This window comes from Typopeltis vanoorti, chromosome 13, assembly GCF_054136105.1.
Source record: "Typopeltis vanoorti isolate ZY-2024b chromosome 13, IOZ_Tvanoo_1.0, whole genome shotgun sequence".
In the NCBI taxonomy this organism is placed as follows: Eukaryota; Metazoa; Arthropoda; class Arachnida; order Uropygi; family Thelyphonidae; genus Typopeltis; species Typopeltis vanoorti.
Window position 1 is genome coordinate 92,075,293 of NC_143561.1, and position 19,693 is coordinate 92,094,985.

Sequence of the window (19,693 nt, forward strand, 5' to 3'; positions counted from 1 at the left end):
TTAGAAAAGGATGCTCTAAAATGAATGTAGCTTTTCTTTAAAACTGCTTTTAGAGAAAGATAATTTAATTTAGAAATTCATCTTTTGTTTATAGATTATACATATCTTTTTATTTTGTTAAATGCTTTTTCATAATCTATAAACAAAAGATGAATTTCTAAATTAAATTTAGAAATTTAATTTTTTTTGATATATTTTAAAGAATAAATATACCTAATATTTTACTACATGCAATATTGAATATATACAAAGATAATGAAATAAAAATAAATGAAAAAATGTCTGAAACCAAGAAGTAAGACAGGGATGCCCCCTGTCTCCAAACACTTTTCAATATTTATATTAATAAAGTATTAATACAGTGGAACACCTTAAACAATCCAGGTATAGACATTTCCCAGAGTAACAAAATAAATATGCTATTATTTGCAGATGAGCAGGTAATAATATCAGATAAGGAAGACAATTTACAGAGAGCAATATATAACTTAAAATTATAGTAGAACAGTTTGGAATGGAAATATCTATAGATAAAACTAAAACAATGGCATTTTATAGACAAACTCCAGTTATACATAAAATAGTTATTAATAATAGAACAGATAAATACTTTTAGTTATCTGGATGTGAAATTATGAAGGAGAAAAAGACATAAAATTAAAAACTTCAAAATTTTTACAGATTATAGGCCTGATAAATAGAACACTCAATCCAAATATAGTACAAAAAGAAACATGCTTGAAAATATATAATACTTTAGCAGTGTCCACATTATTACATGGCAGCGAAATTTGGGCAGTAAACAAACAAGATAAACAAAGAATAAAAACAAGTGAAATGAGATTCATGAGAACTGCAAAATCCACATTATTAAACAAAAAAATGAACAAAGATATTCTAAAAGAAGAAAAACTAAACAATTGCAAACAAAATTGGATGGAACATGTGAACTGAATGTCCGATACCCGATATCCTAAACAATTAATAAAATATAAGCCAGTTGGAAAGAGAAGCCAGGTAGACTTCAAAAGAGGATATTAGATGGATGAGACTGGAACAGACAGTACCATCTATATCTGTAATTAGCATTACAATGATGATGGTGTATATTTTGGTGTAATTGCTCATTTGTTTGCACAAAGGGTAGGCCCAATTTTGCTTTTGGTGGAGAGACATTTGTGTAAAATCTAGTTACACCCTCTGTCCAAAAAGAAACTGAACTTTTTGAAAATAGAAGAAACTAGTGGCACCACCTGTTGTATCTTTTTGTTGTCAAAAGCAGCAACCTTCATTAGTGTTGTGTCAACTGTTTATGACATTTGTTTCATTAGAAGCCGAGTTATAGTGCCAAGAGTGACAGTGTGTTTTGACAAACGGTCAGAAGATGAGTTTCAAACAGAGAGCTGTGATTGACTTTTGTGTTAAACTTGGTAAATGTTTTACTGAAACACATCAAATGCTTCAAAAAGCATATGGTGATGAATGCTTATCCCATACTCAAGTTTACAAGTCGTTTAAGCAATTTCAAAGTGGTTGTGAGATGCTTGAGGACAACAAAAAGCTGAGCCGTCCAAACACTGGACTGAGCGAAGTTAACATCCAAAAAAAGTGTGTGATTTCATCAAAGAAAACCCGAAATTGTCCGTGAGATTCATTGAAGATGAATTGGGGATTCCAAAATCAACTGTGTATAACATTTTGACTGAGAGTTTGGGCCTTCAGAAATTGAATTCGCAATTTGTTCCCCACAAGTTTACCGATGACCAAAAAATGTATTGAATCGAACACTGCAAGGACTCATTAAAACCGCTCATAAGGACTCAAACTTCTTTGAAACAATCGTTACTGGTGACGAAATGTGGTGTTTTGAGTATGAGCCCGAAACAAAGTGCCAGAGTGCTGAGTGGACACTACCAGAAGAGGGCCATCGGGAAAAAAGTTACTTGGAGAAGTCAAAAGTAAAAACAATGCTGATTTGTTTCTACTATTCCAAAAGCATTATCCACAAAGAATTTGTTCCGCCTGGCCAAATGGTCAATAGTGACCATTTGACCAGCCGGAATTCGAAAATTCGTTGCTTATGGCACGAATATTGTGATGCAGGCAGCTGGGCATGATAATGCACCATCTCATCGTATGAACATTGTGACACAATGTTTTGAGCAAAAACCAAGTTTGTGTGTTAAATCACTTGCCGTATTCACCTGATTTAGCACCCTGTGACTTTTTTCTCTTCTCCCGACTTCATTCGCCGATGAAAGGAAAGCAATACGACACCATTGAAAACATTCAAGTAGCAGTGACCATGATCCTCAACAGTATCCCAAAAACCAATATAAAAAAAAAAACTCATTTAACGAATTAATTGACCATGCCAAACGCTGCATCGAAGCTGAGGGAGAGTATATTGATTGAAATAAATGATTTGAATAATTATAATTGGCCTATGTTTTATTTTCTATCAAAAGTTCGGTTTCCTTTTGGACAGAGGGTGTAAAAACACAAAGATATAATAAAATTGAATTGTTAACATACAGATATTTCAATTTGTGTATGTAGAATAAACAATGGAAAATTCAAATCAACATAGAAACTATGTGGTATAAACAGTGTTTCTTATATGCAGTCATAAGAGCACTAGGTTACAAACCATTACACTACTAGAATAAAAAAATAAACAAATAATAATAATTACAGCATACAGTTTCTAATAAGTTTTCCAGATTTTGGGGTTTGCCATCGAGGTTTAAGCTGGTATAATGTAGAAGATTCTCTTCTGTAAACAAGAATTTGAATATGTAGATATACCGCTGTGGCAACTTTGCATCATTTCAGTGAATCCCATGACTGGTGTTGTTAATCATGTCTGCAAAGGCTAGACTTGTTATGTGTAATCATTTGATATATCAGTTAACTGATCAGCTCATTTGTTTAAAATAGTATAAGTTACAGATACAATGAAATTTGATAACAGCAGTGGAGAAATGTTATCATTATGAGACACAAAAGTAGGCTGATTTGGTGATAAGTTGTATGTGGCAAAAAAAAAATTTAATATCTTAGGAAAACAAGACACATGCTTTGCAGTGTCCTTAATGTATGGCAGTGGTGTTCAACCTTTTTTACTATGCGAGCTACTTTTCTATAAAAAAGTTATTCGGCGGTCTACTCTCTTATATATAAGTTATTCGGCGATCTACTCTCTTATATAGATCACATTCACCCAACCTGATATCTGATTACGCGCAAATAAACAACTAAAAACTTTAGTTGTGTATTTAAAAATTTATTTATCACTTTTAATTATTTTAATACAACAAAAAAAAATATATTGAAATAAAATATTTATTTCTCTGTTTTTGAAAACCAAAGTTAGAAAAAACAACAGATTGATTACAAACTCACAAGTTACAGTAAATGCTATTTGATTTAAAAAAAAAAAAAAAAGTTAATGTGAAATTTGGTATTGTTTGGACCTCGCAATATTTTCATAGTCAAGTTGATATGAAGAAGTGGCCAATCGCAGACAATCATCCAAATAATCATTTGTAATTTGGTTTCTTAATTGATTTTTTATGATGGCCATATTTGAAAAAGTGGATTCTGACAAGTATGTCGATCCGAAACACGACAAAATTGTTCATGCAATATGGGGAAATTTTCATGTGATGTGCATGCTTCCAAATGACTTCATTGTTTATTGATTTTAAAAGTTTATTTTTCACTTGGTTAGACACTAATAAATTTAGTTTAATCCTTTATCCAAGTATGTGCAAACAAAGTTTGCGCCTGAAAGTATCTTCAGGACTAGGGTAAAGTGGTACAACACAGGCAACTCCTTGCAAAGGTGGAGCAAGCTACCAACACTCCTATCTCAGTATCTCCCATAATGCAAAACACATCTCCTTGCGGATATGTATGGCCTGGATTCGACCTTTATTGAGGTCTCTTCAGTGGGAGCCAGGCCCAAGTGGAGATACCATGGCAGAAGCATTAGCAAGGTCATCTCCTCTTATAGGAGCTGCCAAACGGTGTGCCACCTTTTTATTAAATTACTCTGGATTTAGAGAAAGATGTTAAAAGTTTATTTTTCACTTGGTTAGACTATAATAAATTTAGTTTAATCCTTTATCCAAGTGTGTGCAAACAAAGTTTGCGCCTGAAAGTATCTTCAGGACTAGGGTAAAGTGGTACAACACTGGGTGTGTTGTACCACTTGTACAACAATAAAGTGGTACAACAATAAATATGAGAGATGTCTAAATTCGCGGTCGTTTATATTTTTCTTTAATAAAAGTAAGTATTGTTGGAAAGTTTTTATTGAACTTAACATGTCAATTAAATATTTATCTCTACCTTGTAACTCTAAATTTAAATTGCTTAATTTCGTACAGAAATCTATTAAAATGATAAGTGTAACAACCATCTTTTATCACTCAATTGTGGATAAATATCTCCTTTTTCATCAAGAAAATTTTTTATATCATTAATTAATACAAGAAATCTTTCTATAAATTAACTTCTGCTGAGCCAGCGAACATTATTGTACAACAGAAGTTCCCTATCATCATCTGCCTGTAATTTAAATAATCACCATAGCAGGGCTTTTCCTCGAACAGAATTTACAATTTTAAATGTAATATTCCAAACATCTTTTGTGTTTAATCTTTTACTATATAGTACTTGTTGGTGAATAATACAGTGGTATGTTATCGTACCACTGTATTATTCACGATGACAAAAATCTGGATATTTGTCATCGTTTTTACATAATGAAATGAAGCCTGATTTATTACCTATCATTGCAGAAGCACCATCAATAGTAATAGACACAAGTTTAAAAAAGTGGAAGAAGAAGAGATCAGAAAACTTGATTTCCTGATCCTGATGGCATTCTTCTGTTTGTGCTTCAGAGTCGACTATTATTCTACAGGGTGGCCATAATTAAAGAAGTGTTCAGAGCCCTGTAGCAAAAATATATTGGATGAAATTCAACCATACTTGGTGTAGGTACATTCTGGAACATAGGGTTTGATTTACAGAAGATAAAAAATAGATACAAAATTCTGTCACCAGGGGACATTTGGCACTATAAGTGCATGGTTAATTAAACAGTAATGCTAGAAGAGACACAACAAATCAATTTTCGTGTTTGTGTAACTTATAGATGTAGTTCAATATCGCTTGCTTTCAGATGTTCTAAGAACTGCATTCTGTGAATGATATTTTCTACAGCAGAATGTAACTGATCTGCATTTATTTGCCTCACATGCTGTGTTATTCTGTCTTTCAAGGTTGCTAAATTGGAACATGTCCTTCAGGCACCATGCATTTTGGATGACCTCACAACCAAAAGTCACGGGGGTTGAGATCAGGCGAACAAGGTGACCATGCTGTGGACAATGCACGACTATTCACTCTGTGTTCTGTGAAGTGTTTTTGTAACATTCGCTGTACTGGCAATCCAATGTGAGGTGGTGCTCCATTATGCATGAATATGGTAAAGTCAAGGCATCTTCGCTGCTGCAGTTGCAGAACAACAAGGTTGTGCAGCATCTCTCGATATCTAACAGCAAAGACAGTACAAGTCATTGGTCCTGTTAGGTGCGGTTCTTCGAAAAAGTATGGACTGATAATAAATGATGCAGTGAAACCACACCGTGACTTTCAGTGAGTATAATGGGGTATGATGGACTACATAGGGTTTATTCACAGCCCAAATGTGGCAATTGTGTGAGTTAACGCTACCTTTTAAATAAAAATGTGCCTTGTCACTCCACAAGATCTTCCATGGCCATGCATCATCCACCTCCATTCAAGCTAAGAATGTTACGGCAAACTACAGTCGAGTTTCCACATCACCATGAAGCAAAGCTTGAGTTTGGGAAATCTTGTAGGGGAGAAACTTCAGCATTTGATGCAGGATTTTGCACATAATTCAGTATAGTATGTCCAGTTGCCTTGATATTGCCCGAGCACTGCTGGACCCTTGTGCATTATTCATTCTATGTTCCACGATGGCAGTTGCAACTTAATCAACTTGTTGAGGAATAATCCTTTTGCACCTTCATCCTGGCCTCACTGCTAAAGATCCACTATTTTCAAATTGTAAAATCATTTTTCTAAGATTTATTATTGTCACTGGACCTTTTCTCCCTTCAAATATCGGAATTCTCAAAGTGCAGTGTTATCACGTTGTTGATAGTAAAGCTTGACTAGCAATGCACATTCCAGTATGATAAAATCCATATCACTTCAGTCTTATGAGAATGATGTGAATCTGTTTCAGTCATCCTTATATCCACCAACTTGTCAGTAGAAACTAAGAGATTATGTAAATATCACGTGAATTTAGCACTAATTGTCTCCTGGTTGTACTTTTTCCTGTAAATCAAAACCCCATGTTCCAGAGTGTGCTTACACCAAATTTGGTTGCATTTCATCCAAAATACATTTTTTGCTACAGGGGCTCAGAACACTTCCTCTTTAATTGTGGCCACCCTGTATATCACCCTTTTACACTCCCTTATGCACTGGCAGAGAATGTATGCAATGCAATGGCAATGGCAGAGAAGGAAAATATTTGTCTCCCCTTTTTTTAGGAATGGATTGAATGTGGGCTAATTTCTAGTCTGTACAATAGATACATAAGTATCTATTGTACAGACTAGAAATTAGCCCACATTCAATCCATTCCTAAAAAAAGGGGTGACAAATATTTTCCTTCAAACTACCATCTAATTTTTCTCTCCTCAAAAAAAATAGAAAGAACCATCAACACTCAGTTGCTATGCTACCTTGAAGACTCAACTAATAAATGACTGCCAGTATAGATTCTGTCACTGTTGATCAATAGGTGATTTACTCACTTATGTCATTCTTATCGATCAAATACATGGAAAAGTTTGGCGAGTCTCAAGTGGTTGCCCTTGATATCTTCAAGGCTTGACTGAATGCTCACTTCGTGTAATGGTGGATGGGTCCCCTAACTATATAACCAATGTAGGGGTTCCACAAGTCTGTTGTCTCACCCACCCTATTCCTTCTATATATAAATGATCTACCCCTGATGACAGCATGCTGCTTTCCTCCTTTTCATTTGACAAACCTGGCAATAGACAAATCACCACAACCTTCTCTTCCTACCTTATGTTTGACAACACCCAAAATGAGACTTAGCTTCTTGAGATAACACTAATCTCAAATCTCTCTTGGCACAAACATATTACAAGTATTGCCTTCTCTACGTCCAAAAAAATTAAGTTTCTTTTCACTTAAGGTGCTATCACTCAGCTTCTAATTTTACACAAATCACAAGTCTGTCAAATCACTGAATATTGCTTTCACATCTGGGATGGTACCCATAAGACTCCCTAAAGATACTGTACTTTGCACAGAGACTGATTAATGACTCCTCTCTTACTAACACACTTCACCCACTTTCACTTTGTTTTTGCAGTTTGCATCTTCTACAAATACTTCTATGGCCACTGTCCACCAGAATTGACATCAGTAATATCACCACATTCTCACAGTTCAAACCCACGAAACAAATTTCTCCTCCTCTTTGTTCATCCCTTTCACTGCTGCCCTTTAGAACAGTTTTCAACACATATTTCCAAAAAAGTACAATCCATAGCTCTTCAGATCTAATGTGAACAAGTCCCTTCTTGCCCATCCATGGTACTTAGTGTACTAGGTTGACTAACCTTTCATGGATGGGTTTCCCCACTAAAAAACACTTCACTTGGAATGACAAAGTATATATAGAGGAAAGCTCCTATGTGCTTGCTGTTATCTCCAGCTTTTATCTAGAACATACAGAAGAAAAATATATTTCCTAAACCTTTACTTTGGATTTGCTACATGAATGGTGCCTTTGCTATTTGAAATCACATACCAACTGCAAAGAACTACTTGCCTTCCCACAAAAAAATTGATGACCTGCATCTGAGAATCAAATTAACCTGGGAAAAAAAGTCAAATGGAATACTATCCTTTTTTAGACATCCAAATCAAGCAAGAAGCATATGGCTCTCTCACCACATCAGTAGACTTTATATACCTAATTTTTTCTGGAAGTTACATATTACTTACATCATTCTTCCCAAATATACAGAATAATTAGATCAGTACTCAAGAAATTTTGATTCTTAATGTCTACAATCCAAAAATCACCAATAGATTATTAACTATTTCTCTTCAAATTCTACAAGAAAAGATGACTATAGAATTTCATTTCACCATATATTAAAGGTACTTTAGAGCATGCCTATTAATTTTTTTTGCTACATATAAACTTATCAGCCTACATTTGCCATCTCATAAAAATAATATTGCTCTGCTGGTTGCTAACCAATACTGTCAAATTCCACATACTTGCAACTTATACTGTTTGGGGCCAATGAGCTGATTTGTTAATTGATTAAATATGTCTATTAAATATAAGCCTAACCTTACAAAATGTGTGATTAAACAACACCAGCCATAGGATTTTTTGGAATGATTTGTTACATAGAAGTAGCTTCAAATTTCTCTTTAAAGAATGTGAAGAGGTTCTTCTACATCATAAACTTAAACCTTAAAAAATTTCTCTTTAAAGAAAGTGAAGATGTTTTCTACATCATAACTTAAACCTTAACAATGGCCTGTCAGTGTCCAAAAACTAAGAAACTGTTATTAGTAAACTGTATGTTGGTATTTAAAAACATTTTTTTAGGATCCGAATAGTGTAGTGGTTTAGTACCCTTGCACAGGATAACATAACCATTGTTTATTGCATGTATTTTTTGTGTTTGAATTTTATTTGTTTATTCTGTACTGAAGATGGTTTGTGATATATAAACTGAAATGTGTCTATGGTAACAGTTTAATTTTAATAAAGTATCTTTGGTTATAACTGTAGATATGACTGTTATGTGCATTTTTGTTTTTAAACTCATTCTTCATTGTGTGTGTGTATGTGGTCAAGTGACATTAAAATCTACAAAACAAAATTCACATTTCTAATCAAGAAAGTATGAGTTGTGCTTTGGATGTGAAATGACAGGATGCTGGACTGGATTTAGGACCCCCCCCCCCCAATTGAAATAGGTATGAAATAGGTATATCAAGTGTTTAAGAAGATGGTTAAAAGATACACATTCATCAGTGCCATATCATAAGCTAAGTATACATGATTAATCCTGTGTGTTGTGATAAGATTCACAACATAAGATAAAATCTTATAATCTAGAATACAAGGTTAGATTTTCTGTGAGCAGGATGGTTGCGCTAAAGATCGCCATTATGAGGTTAAAAAAATAAACATTTTGACAGTTTAGTGTAGGACAAAAAGCTCTTTATTCTGTTGTAAAAAGTTATCTTGTTTCTGTTCCACATTTATCAAACTCAGTTTGATAAATTTTTGTTGACTTGAGAAAAAAGAATCATAATGGTTTTAAGACAAGTTCCCAAGAATGTGATACCACTATTAAAAAAAAAATTATTTATCCACAAATTTGTTCAGTTGTAAAGGACAATTCCTTTGAAAGATATATTAAATGATAAATTCAATATATCATTTACTCCAGTTTTTAAGCGCAGATTCTAGGATTGGCATTCTCTGATATGGAATATCAGATCTGATGAATACGTATATATTATTGCCCTTGTGAATGAATGATGCAGTAAGCATGTACTTAGATAGTTCAGATGGACAAGACTTGCTTACCAGTTGTGGTTCATAGGTAAGGTTGGACCTTAAGATCAGCTGTCAGTTGCAGAAAAAGTTTCATGTTTATACTTGTTGCACTGAATCATAATATTCTTTTCTTCCATTTGATTCTATGGGCAGCATCCAACAGTCTGCTAGATCTAACTATATAGTTGTCAGATCTAGATGTGGTTTTCCAGATTATGTTTTTGCAGAATGTTTTACTGGATACATAGAGGATCTAATCTGTTTTTAATAGGCTATCTCAGGTGCAGGGAACTTTGTATATATGTGGCAAGGGTTGATCTTTAAGGTAGCAGATAAGGAGCAAGCTTGATATGGAGTTCAAAAGCCATACTCTTTAAAGTGCTGGCTATATTTTTGAAGTGGCTGGGATATAGGGACATAGTAATAACTAGTGCTTGTTTTGTAAAACAATAGGTGCTGGTATTATTATTATTATTATGTGACACCTCCAGGAAGTCCAAAGACTCATCGAGAGAGAGTGTGTGTGTGTGCCAACAGCATCAAATGATTATTCCCTTTCCAACTACTAACCACACTCAAATTTGCTTAACTTTTTGCATGCGCCATTAGCAGCAGAGGCTCTACCAATCGACCAACCTTTGCTGGCATGCATTCAATGCCAGCAGGAAAATTTGAAAAAACAATATCACATCTATATGTCACTGTTAATATACGTTTCAAGCCCAATGCTGAAAAACCATAATGGTAGAACATGCTGGACTTGAGCAGAAGTTTCTCAGTTACACATTTGTTTTCGTACTGAGCATACACGAAAGCAAAAAAGAACATTAACAAATGTTGCTAGGCATTCAACTGTCCATGGAGTAGTAAAGGAACACAGCAGGAGTAAAGCTGTGGAGTTTCTGTATCTTCAGTATATGAAGACTGGACAGAAATTAGAACAAAAGTTAGAAACAGAAAACAGAGAGGATATCCTTGTATGAAGAGATAAGTGTAAAGTTTTTAGTAGTTATTAATCCATATAGGATTTATTTTAGTTGAAGCTGAAAGGAACTTTATTAATTTCCAGTTCATATAGAATGAGTCCAGCTAAGTGCTTTATTTAGGATTCTCAGTGTGATAGGTGATTTCTAAGTGTTGGCATGTTTTTGTTATTTCTACAGAGGCTTTCAGATAGAAGACAGTTGTTCTGAAGTGTGAAAGTCACAACATTCTTCTTGTTGACAATTGTAATAAATGGGAATCCATACTACAGTAATAAAAAAAAAATGAAAAAGCAAAGGGAAGAAATTGAGAATAAATCTTGCAAACATGTAAGTCTACCTGTACCTTGAGTGATATTATGTGAACTATTTTGAAGGGTATTTGAATGAATGAATGAATGAATAGCATCACTATTCTCTAACCAATAGGCTATGGGTTTTGAATCCCACTTTGGAACCTGAACTACAATACATATAATGACTATAGTATTTAACCATCTTACCAGCTGATGTGTTGAGAATCAAAACATGGATGCAAAGCATACCATAGATATGAAGTATAAAATGCATGTATACATTTCATCCCCATGTCTATTTTTGTACAGGTAACTCCATCAAGTCCAAAAAACTCATTGCAAGCAGACCAAACTATCCATTATTCACACAATTATACCCTCTTTGAGCTGATTTATTGATACAGCACCTCTGACAACCAATTCCACTGTCATCACTTTCAAAGTAAAATATCTTGCCCTTATGTAATGTGAACCACATTTACATTCCTTTAGAAACTTATGTTTATGTTTCTATCAATCTTACTCCACAGACCATTCACCATTTCAGATTACTTGCCTTAGGATCTCACCACTATTTCTACATAATCAAGAAATCTGGTTGAACCAATATTTAACAGTAGTCTAGCTGTGGTTGTATTAAATCTTTATAAAGGGGGATAATTTCCTTATCTCTACTTGTGGGCATGTTATTAACAACTAAGTGGTCAATCTTCTGATTTATCTGCCTACACAATTTTGCAGTATATACTCTGAACTACAACTCTGTCCATCATCATACTCCAAAAACGTAGTCTTCTCATCTCAAAGTTCATAATCTTACATTCTGTCTCATTTAACAGATACTCGTTATCCTTTCTCAAACTGTCAGTATGCTAAAAATCATCCTACAAGATCTCTACATCATGTTTATTTAATTATTGCCTTTCCCAGTTTAGTATCATGATCAGTATGCAATTAGATAGTCCTTCCCAAATCATTAATGCGTAAATTAAACAGCAGCAGCCTAAGTATAGTACTGTACACCACTGATTACTTGCCTTCTCCTTGATTCAACTCCATCATATATTACTCTTTGTCCACAGCCATCCATCCTCAAATGCACACACATATATAGTGGTACCTTGGATTGCGAGTAACTTGGTCTGCGAGTGTTTTGTAAGACGAGCAAAAATTTTTAATAAATTTCAACTTGATAAATGAGCAAGATCTTGCAATATAAGTATTACCTATATGCTTTGTCTGCCGAGCGTCACGTGATCACAAGCTGCTCGGGATTGTGAGTAATCGTCTCGCATGCTTGGTCTCAGTCGGCATACCTCATTCATATATTCAACATTCGTGCTAGCATTGTGACCATGTGTGTGCGTAAAGCATTTTTTTATTTTGTGTCCAAATGTAGTGACTGTTCTTTATTAACTGTACTACGAAAATGGCCCCCAATGAAGAAAAAGGTTGAAAAGGAAGGCAGTAAGAAGAAGGAGATGATTACGGTGGAAGTTGAGAAGGAAATCATCGGGAAGCATGAACAAGGTATACAAGTGGCCGCCGTCACAAGATTTTATAAGTCTACAGCAATGATTTGCACAGTATTAAAGAAGAACTAAGGGGGTTAGATGTAGCAAATGGAGTCACCAGAGTATCAAAGCAATGGCCACGTATTCTGGAAGATGTAGAAAAGTTGCTTTTGATGTGGATAAACAAGAAGCAACTAGCAGGTGATACTGTGACCGAGAACTTGATCTATGAGAAGGCAAAGGCCTTGTACACTGACCTCGTAAGTAAACTGCCCAGTACGTCTACAGAAAACGAAGAAGGCTTCAAGGCAAGCAGGGGATGGTTTGATAACTTTAAGAGAAGTGGCATCCATAGTGTTGTGAGGCGCGGAGAGGCTGCTGGTTCCAGAAGCTCATGGTTTCCGAGTGTTACCTGCCGCAGAAAGTTTTTAATTGCGATGAGACGGGGATTTTTTGGAAAAAGATGCCAAACAGCAGAAGAGAATGCAATGCTCGGTCACAAGCCCATGAAAGACCGTCTCACCCTCTTGCTGTGTGCTAATGCAAGCGGTGATTTCAAAGTCAAGCCCCTGCTCATGTATCATTCTGAGAATCCACGAGCCTTAAGAAATGCAAGGCACAGAACAGCCAGTTAAACGTTATGTGGAGGTCCAACAGCAAGGCTTGGGTCACTCGTATCTTGTTCGTTGAGTGGATTAACGAGGTCTTCGGTCCTGCAGTGAAGAAATACTTTTTAGAAAAAAAAATTGCCACTCAAAGTCTTGCTGGTTATGGATAATGATCCTGCTCATCCTCCAGGCCTTGAGGACGACTTACTGGAAGAATTTGAGTTCATTAAGGTCAAGTTCCTTCCTCCCAACACTACTCCATCACTCCAGCCCATGGATCAGCAGGTCATTTCAAACTTTAAAAAGCTTTACACCAAGGCACTATTTCAGCGATGCTTCAAGGTGACTGAAGAAACTAACCTTACCCTCCGAGAGTTTAGGAAAAATCATTTCCACATCGTAAACTGCGTCAAGATCATCGATAAAGCCTGGGATGGGGTTACCAAGAGAACCCTTAATTCTGCTTGGAGAAAACTGAGGTCTGATTGCGTCGAGGGGTTTGCTCATGAACAGGAGCTGCCAGTTGTCGATGAAATTGTGTCCTTGGGGAAGACCATGGGACTGGACGTGAATGAGGATGACATTTAAGAGCTGGTGGAGGAACATGGCCAGGAGTTTACCACCGACGAACTGATGGATCTGCATCGTGAGCAACAGCAAGAGGTTAGGGAGGTGTGTAAAATGTGGGAAACAGTGCAAAAAAAGCACCACCCGAGTAAGGCTGTGGCAGTGTGAGTGATGAATCTGTTTAACGACAATGCAATCTCATATTTCCGTGAAATCCTCAAAAGGAGGCAAAAGTAAGTGTCATTGGATAGGTTCCTTGTTAAAGTCGCACAGAAAAGAAAGAGTCAACAGATAGCAGTGATTCCGTTAGTGACAATGAAAGTCGTCCTACCCAATACAATTACTGTAATGTGTAATTGTAATGTAATTAATAAATTCGATTACTTTATGTACATTACATTTAAATAATAAAAATATAAAAAGGTATACATATATAAGGCATACGAAGGTATATGTATTTTGGATTAATCATTTTTATATGAATATTTTTGAGTTTTAGAACGAATCATCTGAGTTTCCATTATTTCTTATGGGGAAATTCGCTTTGATATACGAGTGCTTTGGATTACAAGCACATTTCCAGAACGAATTATGCTCGCAAACCAAGGTACAATTGTATTTATTTTTATTTTTTTTTGTAAACCTGTACCACGAATATGTAGTCCCATTTATTACAGTTGTCATTGTAATTAACATTAACATGCTAATTAAACAAGCATTAGAAATGCCTTTGGTTGCCTCATTATTTTTCTCAGTTTTATTTGGTTAAAACTATGTTAGTCATAAACAGTGATGAATATTTCTTAGAGCTTTTATTGTGGCTCATATCACAAAAACTGGCAGCATTATTAGCTCCCACTGTCATTCTTGCTTGGCACTTACTGTGTTTCCAGCTGTTTTCTCTCTACAAATCAGTTAGTGGTATAGCCAGGCTGTATCGAATTATTGTAAAGGAGAATCAAATAGCAGTGGAAAGAATATTATATGTCTCAGAAATGCAAATAGTTTGAGTACAAAAAAAGTGAATTTAGAACATAGAATCCATTTAAAGGGGGAGGGGGGGGGTAAAAGCATTTCAAGTTGACATTTGTCCATGATTGAATGCTGAAAAAGCATCTTTCTCTTTTAATTTACTACCTTGTGTACCAGTACAGAGTAAACAACAGATATAGTAAATATTGTCTAGGCAGTAAGTAATTTACTATGGGTAATGCTACATTGATAGGTCCAGCATCATGAATTGAACTGTAGTAAACAGTTGAGTAGTAAATAGTGTTCTGGTGATAAATAATAGAATATAAATATATTGTAATATATTTATATTCTATTATTTATAATAGAAGAGTTTATAATAAATCTTTGTGCAGATTAACAGTTTAAATGAAATTTTATCATTTATAGTAGTTCGTTTGAAATGAAAAAAAAAAGTGACAATAAATAATAATTTACTGTTGGTAATTTCACATATTGATAGCAGTCTGTGTATGTTGATAATCTGAAATAGGCTGTATTTAAGAATTAAGCACATATCACTTTCAATCTTCCTTTTCTATCTATACTAAAGCTTGAAATAGTTACATGCAAATTATCAACAGAGTATTGATTTTAAAAGAGTGAATTAAACAGGGAAACTTGTATTGTTGGCCACATGCTTTCTGGTTTCCTTGCAGTGTTATTTGCTGTAACACTTATTCAACCCTGCTTTTGCCTCTTTTCTTTCCCTCTGATTCTTGCACTGATGATGGATAAATGTTCTCCTACCACTTCAAATACATTAAATGGTCCCTTTCTCTTTTCACAGTAAGAAAGTAGAACAATCTTGTCCAAACTAGATACTAAAGAATCTCATTAGTTATGATATAGTTGTTCTGAAGGGCCATTGGCTATTTTTCTAAGTTACCTTTTTTATTCTCTCATGTTTCACTGGTATCTTTGCTATCAAATTACTGCCCTCTTTCCCCAAATGATTCATCTCTCAGATCACTTAAGGGCCAAAGCTAGACAACTGAGAGGATACCACCACATAGTTTTAAGGAATGTGGAGAACTGATTTATTGATTTTATATATATATATATATATATATATAAAATCAATAAATCAGTTCTCCACTCACACAGATATATATATATATATATATATATATATATATATATATATGTGTGTGTAACTGTAATATTCCTTATTTCGGGCAGACAGACAAATCTGTCGAAATGCGTATGGAAGAACACGAGAGACATTACTTACAAGAGACAGCGAGCGAGTGCATTATCAAGTCATATCCTTTTCTCGGCTAATCCTAATGATGATAACCAAAGTCACAGTCTGCTGGGAAAAATCTACTAACATCTTCCGTTGCAGTGGCGAAATAGAGAGAAAAATTGTGGAATCTATAGAAATCATCTTCAATCCTATTCATCTAAATAACAACTTAAGCTACAACCTCCCAGATAGTCATTCAGCTGTAATCATGTACTGGCGTTCACGTGATGCAGCAAACACGCACTCTCCCAACAATGCAACAAACAAAAGAACAGCTTCAAATACAACTACAATGTTTTCATGCTAATTATGTATAAAGACTGTCTGTGTTGTTCATAGTCTTTTAACCCTCAATGTTTAGTGTTTTTTCTTTTATAAAGTCACCTGAAGAAGGCTGTTACAGGCCGAAACTAGTAGTGTGTTTATATTAAAACCTTTTTACTTAAATCTTGGTTCTAGTCATTTAATTCTTCATAAAACTATATATATATATATAATTTTTTTTTTTTTTTACTTATTTTTTGCATTGTCTGTAAACCCTGCTCTAGAGACCAAACATGGAACTTTTTTCAAGCCACTACAGCCCTCTAATAAGCAGGGTGGTGGTCTCACTCCAGGCGATGAGATTCACCTTCCACCTAAAGACAATCAGAAACATCCATACCCATGGTGGGATTCGAACCTGCAGCCATTGGTTGGAGAGCAAATATTGTACATTAGGTCACTGCTGGTCAACCAGGCCAGCAGTGACCTAATGTACAATCCTTACCTTCTTGTGGTGCCACTAGTAGGTTGTTATATTTTAGAGTTTGATTTGCTCCATCCACGTTATTCCTCACCTACATCTCCAACTTATATATATTAGTCGGTCATGGACTATAGATAACAATATATTTAATTTTTAATTAAATATATTGTAATTATTTTAATTAAATATAAAAATAATTTTATTTTTAGTTGGCTAAAATGTCTCAGATTCATATCTGTGATGATGCATTGACTTAAAGTTCAAATCTTGCTGTGGGAAATAAATTTTGTTGCCTAGTGTGACCACTGCACTGCTTATTGCCTGAAGTAGCCAAAAACTTCCGTGTTTGGTCTTTAGAGCAGAGTTCTGGACTGTGTAAAAAATAAATTTAAAAAATACAAAAAAAATTCTTAGTCTGCTCGTGGTACTAATGAGCTATAGGCTTATGACCTTTCATGAGTAGGATTCACATATAAAAATAGATAGTTAACTGAATAAATTTATATGGAATAAGAGAGAAATGAATCAAAACAACAAAGCAACTGGATCCATAAGTTAAAACCATTTAACACCGTCTTATTTTCACTTACACTAAACTATTGATGAATGACTGGAGATGACAGATATGAGTTTTTAGGAAAATTAGAGTGAATAGATGGCTTGAATAGCAGAATCATATTAAATTTTCACTTACACTAAACTATTGATGAATGACTGGAGATGACAGATATGAGTTTTTAGGAAAATTAGAGTGAATAGATGGCTTGAATAGCAGAATCATATTAAAAATGAAGTTATTAGGAAAGAATGTGACATTGTTAGCATTCAAGATATGTGAGCAAGGTCAATCTCAGTTGATATACTCACATAAACAGAATAGACAGGAAAGGTTACCAAAACAGGTGTTTTACTAGCATGGCAGGAAAAGATCCAGAGTAAGACCAAGATCTAGGTGCTTGGTTCTAAGGCACTTCTACTTATGAGTGTAAGTAGAAGTGCCTTAGAACAGTGTTTCTCAAACTTTTCTGGCTGTGACCCACTTGGAAAAGCATATAACTGGGCAGTCTACTAGCACTCATGTCCCACCCTTTAGCCCAATAGGTCATATTTTACCATCAGTTGTGAGATCATGTGTCCCTTCTGAGTGTAAAATTGTTGTAGTTTGCATAACATACACAATTTTCATATTTTTCAGTGGAAAATTAGGATAGGAATAAGCTATATCATGAAATAATGCCAAAAAGTGAGACATTTGTAAAGTATTTAATTGTTCATTTAAGTTTAAGTTCACAACTAGGCTACTTGTATATAGAAGCTAATGACTTCAGTGACTGGTATCTTTTCTGGGTCTGGCTCCCACTGATGAGACCTCAAAAATCAAAACCTGTCTGGATAGTAGCTTCCCATAATGCAAATGGGAAGTTACTTCCCATTTGTTTGCTTAGGATAATGGATTAAACAAGAATATAATTTCTTAGCATGTTTAATTTAACTTATAACCAAGTGGAAAAACTTTCTACAATATTCATGCAAAGAATAGACTGGCTTTCTTTCTTTCATATGCCAGTAAACATGTCAGGTTCCAAGCTGGAAAGTTTTTTGTCTCATATTCAGTTTAGCTGATTTCTGTTTTTTGTTTTCAGAAAAAGAAGGCAGACTGCACATTTCTTGGCATACAGTAGTGATACAGCATATGTCAGTGAATACACTAGAGTTTTGAGATATACAGTATGTGGCAAAACAAAATATTATGCATATTTTTATATTGATTAAAATGAATTATGAAAAAAAAAAACAATTGTTTAGGAGTTTAGTATTATATTCTAAACTGTAGCTGAAAATTTAAAATTAAGATAAATATGTATTTACTAACAAACTCTCGTGGCCCTCTAGGAAAACTAAACTTAGAGAAAAGTCCTTAGAAGACCGATATATAATATCTGACGATATTGGAGTCCTGACAAGCAACAGAGTAATTTGCAGGAAAATTGTTGATAGGAAGTTCGGAATAATGAAAACTTTTCATGGAGTGTTATCACAGTATCCTGTATAGCCAACATGATAGGTATCCCTGAAGGGATACCTATCATGTTGATGATGACTTAGCTCTCAATAATTCATTCTTTCATGTAGATAATCAGTTTCTGTTTCTTGCCTAAGTCAGTAATAATGCTTTTTGAATCTCTTCTAAGAACAACCTTCATAAAATCTTTTAATCTGAATGAGAGTTAGCCAGTTTCATGGCAGGAGATGACAGGAGTTTATTATTCTCCTGGAAACTAGTTATTTATCTTGCAAAATAGGCATAATACAATTACTAGCCTTAGTTGTTTTGACAGTAATTCCAAATTACTTCAACTCTGTTGCTTGTATTTTGTTCAAATAAGTCACTGTTCATTAGATTTGACATTGGAAATTCCTTCACACGCTCCTCTAAATCTGTTAAAACACATATTCACATTGATGATGACTTTTTAACATGCAACATTCTTTCATTTAAAGTCCAAACTTGCAGAACAAATTTTTCCTTCTCTTTATTTCTTTTACTGCTGCCTTTCAGGAATAGTTTCCCATGTTATATATATATCTTTTCTAATGAATGTAATCTGCATATTTTCAAATGTTAATTAGTTTTATGAAATATTAACTAATTTCTTTCTACATCTCAACTTTCTGCCCATTCACAGTACTAATATACTATAAATTGAATGGCCAATTAGGTGTATGTAGAATGAGGAGTGATTCAAAGGATTTTAGTTTATTTATATTGTATATTTGAAATATTTTATGTGCAAATGTCAACACTCATGTTAAGTGCCATGCCATGAAACCTAATTGCCTTTTTTATGGACTAGAAGATCATCTTTCTTTCAGTCCATATGCCATTCTCTTCAGATTTTTTTTTCTGGAGGGGTGGGGGGTATAATTATCTTGTACAATACACAGTTTGAAAACTTGTTACTAGGAACAGCTGAAAAGTGATGATCTATCTACAGTGGATGTCATAGTTTTGAAGGTATTTCTGAAAAACATTT

General features: G+C 34.5%; 1 protein-coding gene across 1 annotated transcript in view; it reads left to right on the top strand.

Annotated features, from left to right (window-relative positions):
* LOC150100365 (ras-related protein Rab-18-B-like) overlaps positions 1-19,693 on the top strand; it is a 130,849-nt gene that overhangs the window by 109,702 nt on the left and 1,454 nt on the right. The gene's annotated exons all lie outside the window — the stretch shown is intronic.